The following is a 6754-nucleotide window of genomic DNA, read 5'->3' as shown; positions in this document are numbered from 1 at the left end:
TGCACTCCTCCGACTCAGTCTGCCATTTCTGTGCTGTTCTCTTGGGAATGGGATATCCCACTGAGCTTTAATAGAAAGCCCGTTTTGGATGAAGCCAAGGCAGTAGGAAGTGCTGGGCTGGAAAGAGCTGGAGCAGCTCTGTGCTGCTACTGGGGAGTGATGGATGTCACAGCACACCACAGATGGCCCTATCATTTAAGCAAGAGCTCCTTTCCTTTCACCACTGCTTTCATTCCAGTGGGACTCAAAAGCAGTGCTGGAAGCAAATGATTGTGTTCGGCATATTTCTGGTCCCCATGCCAGCCTGGCGACTTGCCTGCAGCTTGTCCTGAATCTGCTCTTAGTTCCTTTCTTCCCCCAAGTGTTCAAAAACACTTGACTTCTAACAACAGCATTGCTTGATTCCTTCTACAGCCATGGGCTATTCTTTCCAAGTGCCTGTGAGCAAAGCAGTGGGTGAGTATCTCTGATGTGGTTTCAGGTGTATTTCTGAGAGATGAAATCCATGCGAAGAAGTCTGCAGTGACGGTGCAAGCAGGGTGGACAGAGACCCTGCAATGTACCTACAGCTCCAGCGCTTCCTATATTTACGTGGCCTGGTACCGGCAGCTTCCCAAAAGGTCCCTGCAGTATTTGCTTCAGAGCAAGGGCCGAGGAGGCTCATACAACCATACAGCCCCTTTTGCCCGCCTGAGGTTTTCATCCCAGGCTGACGAGAGCTCTGGGACGCTGGTCATCAGTGGGCTGCAGCTGGAAGACAGCGCACTCTATCTCTGCACCCTGCTGGGACCACAGTGAGAGACAGCCCTGGATGGCTCAGACAATATCACCATCGTCCGCTCCTCCCCTCCATCTTGTCCTTTTGCAGCCCAGCATGAGCAGGGGGGAGATAGGGACAGGAGGAAGGAGCCCAGAGCTGCAGGGAGAAGCGCAGGGGATGCAGATGGAGCTGAAATGAGGTGAATGGAATAAAAATTCGTCCAAGCAGATTTCTGCATGATGCCTCTCCTCTCATGGGAGGAGAGGGAGGCCAAGGAAGGATGTCCGTGCGGGACTCGGGGAGGCACGTGGAAGGAATGGCTGCAGATCGAGAGAGCCCGTGCGTGGGGGCAGCCGTGACGTGTCCGACCGAGGAGCGCGGAGCCAAGGAGTGCCGGGGCGGCGCGCTCCGCCTCTGGCCCTCGCGCTGCCCCGCGCCCCTCCCCACCCCGCCCTGCTCCCGCCCCGTCCGCCGCCGAAGCGCAGCGGTGCCACGGGGCGGGCGGAGTGGGGCGGTGGGCGCTGCCCCGGCACGGCCTGACGAGGGGCGGCCCGAGCGCGGCCCCGCTCTGCTGCTGTCCGCCTCCCGGGCAGACGGCAGCGGCGCGGCGGGGCGCGATGGCGGCCGGGCTGGGGCCGTGGCTGCTGGCCTTGGCCTTGGGGCCGGCAGGTGCGAGGCGGGCACGGCGGGCGGCGAGGCCGGGGCTGGGCGCGGCTCGTGCTGCTGCCCCGCGGGCGCGCTGAGGCCTGGAGCTCGCCTTCAGTGCCGGGGAGCGGCTGGGAGTTGTGCGTGGGAGAGGGAGGCTTTGTGGGACACGGATGCTGCGGGGAGCGGCTGCGTCTGAGCCGCGAGGATTTGGGCGTGTTGGGCAGTGCCCCTGTCCTGGGGGCTTTGGCAGGAGAGAGGGAGTTCACAGCTCTGAATTTATGGTATGTAGGGGTTGGGGTAGCTGGGAAATGTCCTTCTGCCATGATTGTGCAATGCCTGCCTCCTGTCGCTGTCCTCCTCCAGGAGTGTGTGCACAGTTGAGACTGGAAACCTCTGGTGGAGGTGTGCAAGCGCCTGGGGATTCTGTGCAGCTCTCCTGCCAGGGATCTGGCTTCAGCTTTGGAAGTTATCATGTACTGTGGTACCGTCAGGCACTCGGTGGCCGTCTCGAGTGGCTGTCCTTCATCAACAGCAGCTCATATACTAGATACAGCCCAGATGTGGAGGGTCGAGCCACGGTTTCTTGAGATGATTCCCAATCTGTGTCATATCTGTCCCTAAGCGCCCTACGCCCACACGACTCCGCGCACTACTTGTGTGCTGTTCACACAGGAATTGGAAATCCTGCAGAGCTTCAACAAAAAACCTCTTCCTGGGCACAGCCACAGCTGCAGGAACCGCAGGGCTGGCAGGAGCAGGAGCAGCTCTGGGCTGCTCCTGGACAGTGAGGGGACATCGCTGCACACCACAGGTGACCCTGTCCTTTCTGCCATTTCTCTTACTTCATCGCTCCTTTCGTTCTCCTGAGTCACAAACCCATGGAGGTTCAACATAGCAAAGTGCATGGTTTTCTGCTTGGGTCAAGCCAATCACAGATATATACAGAAGCTGGGAGAAGAACTCCTTCAGAGCAGCCCTACTAGGAATGAGTTGTTCTACAAGTTCTTGTTGATGAAAAACTGAACATGAGCCAACTGTTGCTCTTGCAGCCCGAAAGGCCGATGGTATCCTGAGTTCCATCAGAGGAGGGGTGGCCATCAGGGCACGGGAGGTGATTGTGCCCATCTATTCTGCCCACATGAGTTCCCATCTGGAGTACCATGCCCCAGTCTAGGGCACGCCACACAGAAGGATGTGGAGCTTTTGGAGAGGGCCCAGAGATGTGCTGCAAAGGCGATCCAAGAGCTGGAGGGAGTGTCCTCTGAAAAGAGGCTGAAGGAACTGGTCTTACTGAGCCTGGAAAAGAGAAGACTGAGGGGAGACCTCATTGCAGCCTTCTAGTATTTCAATGGAGTTTATAAACGTGAGGGAAATCAACTTTTTACATGGGTAGATAGAACAAGGGGGAATGTTTTTAAACTAAAAGATGGGAGATTTAGAGTAGATGTCCGGGGGAAGTTCTTTACAGAGAGTGTGGTGAGGTGCTGGAACAGGCTGCCCAGAGATGTTGTGAATGCCCTGTCGCTGGAGGTGTTTAAGGCCAGGTTGGATGGGGCCCTGGGCGATCAGCTCTAGGACTTGATCTAGTGGCTGGCAGCCCTGCCTGTAACAGAGAGGTTGGAACCTGATGATCCTGGAGTTCGCTTCCAACCCAAGGCATTCTATGATTCTATGACTGTCTGCCTGTTCCAGGCTGGGTGCATTAGGGTGGCTGGGAAACTTCTTCCCTCCATTAGCTCCGTTATACTGCAGCTCATGGCGCTTTTGTTCTGCAGGGGTGTGTGCACAGCCCAGGATTGTGGAAGCTGGTGGTGGTCTACGAGAACCTGGGGAGTCTGTGTCCCTCTCCTGCCAGGGATCTGACTCCAACTTCAGAAGTTACCATGTTTTCTGGTACCGTCAGGCACGCCGTGGCCATCTTGAGTGGCTGTCTTATGCTAGCAGCGTCTCCTTTTACACTTCCTTCAGCCCCAAGATGGAGCATCGAGCCACAGCCTCTCGAGACAATGACCATGCTGTGGCATCTCTGTCTCTAGGCACCCTGCGCCCCCACGACTCAGCCCGCTACTTTTGTGCCATTCACACAGGAACAGGAAATCCTCCTGAGCTTTAACAAAATACCCCTTATTGAACACTGTCATGTCTGCAGGAGCCGTAGGACTGGCCGGCACTAGCGCGGCTCTGGCTGTTTCCTGGACTGTGGGGGGTCATCACTGCACAGCACAGATGGCCCTGTCCTTTCTGCAACACCTTCTTTCACTTCACCACTCCTTCCATTCTCCTGAGTCACAAAAGCAGTGTTGCAACCTGAGGATTATGTTTGGCGTATTTCTGGTCACCAAATCAGATTGGCCGCTCTGCCTCCCTTTCTACATGCAGCGTGTCTGGATCGGCTCCTGGTTCCCTTCTTCCCTTGGGTACTCAAAGGCACTTGGGCACTTCTAGCTTCAATGTTGCCCACTTACTTCAGCAGCCACGAGCTATTTCCATGAGTCTGTGACCTAGGCAGTGGGTGAATAGCTCTGATGCAGTTTCAGGTGCATTTTGGAGTGATGAAATCCAAACAGTGAGGTCTATAGTGTTGCAGAGATCAGGGCAAACCGAAGCCTTGCAATGTAGATAGGTTGTTCTGACAGCTATGCCTCGTCTTTGTTTCCATGGAAGCTACGAGAGATAGAAAGAGCACAAGAACACTATTTCATAGAGCTCCCAAACACTATTTTTCAACAGAGTCACCACTGTTAGCTATGAATTTCTACCAGCAGTGTACTGGAGCCTTCACTTCATGCTTGTAAATACTTGCACCAATGGAGGCAGCCCACTGTTTCACCTCTGCGATGATGGCACATTGACAGGGAAATGTTGCCCACAATGTCCATCCGTCATCAGTCTGAACAGGGGGAAGAAAGAAGGTGCCAAATCGGGACGATCTGTTGTGTGTTTGCTATTGGTATTCCACATCATAACATCATGTACAGCACGGGTACTTAAAGAGTTAATACTCCAGTTCTGTGGATTGACAACCTTCCAGATACTTGCTTCTCAAAAAAGAAGAAGAACTACATATCCCAGAGGACCTGACGGTTGGAGAAGGAAGATACTTGACAGAAGTCATGGGATCTGGCTGTTTCGGCTGTCTCTCTCTGGCATCCAGGCAGAGGGGTGGGTGTGCTTCCAAGTCGTACGCCTTTATTCATGTTGGTCTTTTGGTTTTGGAAACTCTCTCTCTCTTATTTGATTTGATTTATTACCCTTAATTTCAATTTGATTGTATTATATTGTGTTATCTTGCATTCCGATATCATGGTTAGTGAAATAAGTTTTCCTTCGTAGATCGTTGCTGCTGCTCCATTCTTCTTCCCTCTCTGAGCCCAGCTCCCGTTCCCCTACCCATTTCCCTTTTCCCTTCCCATTTTAGGGGATCCAGGGAGCCCACGGGCCTAGTGCCTCCCTGTCAGGGCATAGATTGATCTAGATAACTCCATGACAGATTGTTAAGTCAAAATAAGCTCCATCCACCACAGTCTTCAAATCATTATGGAGCCTAGCATTACTGTATTGAAAGTGAAAGATAGTCTTCTTCTCTGACCTGATTCTGGAAATGTGGGCCTTCGTTGTTATCAGTACTGAGACTGAGTGGTACGAGTTGATGGATTGTCCAGGTTCTAGTAAATCCAGAAGGATCACCACTTCCTTTCCTCTCCCAAAAAACAGTGCGCATCACTATCCCCACTGAGGACTGTGTCTTCAACTTTTTCTCCAGTAGAGAATTCTCACGTTGCTAAGGTTTTGATCAAAAAAAGGTTTTGAAAACATATTGTAATCAGGGCTGGAATGGTATAGGGAATTATAACAGGTGCAGTTAGTGACGTCTTGGTGGTTGCAGACTTGTTCATGGTTTGTTGTTGTAGGAAACCATGCATATTAATTTCAGTGCAGGTTCTGAGTGGTGTGTGACAGGTGGCTAGATGAGTAGCAGAATCCTGGAATTAAAGAAAGAAAGAAAAGTCCTCAGGGAAGTATATTGGCTTATTGGTGCGGTGCTGGGGGACCTCCTGGAGGAAACTTAAATCAGACAACTTTGGAACAAATACTGTAATCAGTGGTGGACATTATACAAGTTGGAATTTGGGGAAATAGGTCAGCAAATGAATCTGTTATTTAGAATACCATCTTGTACTTAATGTTGTTTTGTAAACGGGAACTGCAGATAATTTATGTGGGATGTAATGCCGGTGAGGACGAGCGAGAGAGGAAAAACGGGGAAAAAGAGAATGTGGTCTGACTGCCGCCCTGGAAGGAATCTAAAATCCTGGTCACTGCCGGCACTAGATCTGCCCCGCCCTGCCCCAACCTGCGGCTTGCAAATACAATGCTCAGAGCAAGGTGGGCTGGAGACCACAGCTGTGAAGTAGCATGTGCAGTTGGTGCATTGGAAGAGAGAATGCCCTCCTCTGCAGAGATCTCGGAAAAGCAATATCCCAGTGTTAGCGCTGGAAGCCTCTGGGGCGAGGCAGCAGGTGAAACTGAAAGAGAATGTTTTGGTTGATGCAATCTGTTTTTGTATTTTCTAAGGGGCAAATAAGCCTTTCGTTGGTTGAGACTGGTTGGAGGAAGTAGAGGCAAAAATAAAATCTAAAGACAGGGCCCTTTGTAGGCAGGAGAGGTGCCTGGCAGACCAAAGAGAACTGAAGCAGTTTGCGTATAATAAAAGAGTTTGGAAAGTGGGGGGAATAAATGAAAAAGAAAAAGAAAAAGACACAGGGTGAGGAAAGCCAAGAGGGAAATGGAGAGGAAGCTGAGAGAGCAAAAGAAGGTCCAAGAAGTTCAAGGATGGCAGGGAAGGGAAGAGAGGAGAGGCGTATGGAAAAATTGAGGAGATAGAAATGAAAGAAGGAAAGTGGGAAGAAACATAGCAACTGGTATTGTTGTAGCATCAGCTGACTTTGTAACGGTGGTGGAAGTTACCAGACAACACCACCACCACCAAAAACATCAACGACACAGTTTCTATTTGAAGTTAAAAAATACTCACTGGCAGACTTTATGTGAAAGGTAGTAGCCAGCCCAGGTAAAGTAAAACAATGCCCTCTGAGAATAAAGGACTGAAAGGAATGAAAGTAATAACAGATAATATACTGAAGTTTGGATTACTGCCAGGATGTGAATCTGAATAAAACACGACAATCTTGCCAGTGGGGGGTGGGGGTAAAGTCTGATGAGGGAGCCCGTGCGTGGTGGCAGCCGTGCTGTGTCTGGCCGAGGCCCGGGCGACTCGTGCACAGAGAGCTACGCGGCCGTCAGCCCAGGGCCCCGAGCCAAAGAGTGCCGGGGCGCCGCGCTCCG

The sequence above is a fragment of the Gallus gallus genome, chromosome 27 (genome assembly GCF_016699485.2).
Source record: "Gallus gallus isolate bGalGal1 chromosome 27, bGalGal1.mat.broiler.GRCg7b, whole genome shotgun sequence".
NCBI lineage: Eukaryota > Metazoa > Chordata > Aves > Galliformes > Phasianidae > Gallus > Gallus gallus.
The sequence above is the reverse complement of the archived record's forward strand: the minus strand, read 5'-3'. Positions refer to the sequence as shown.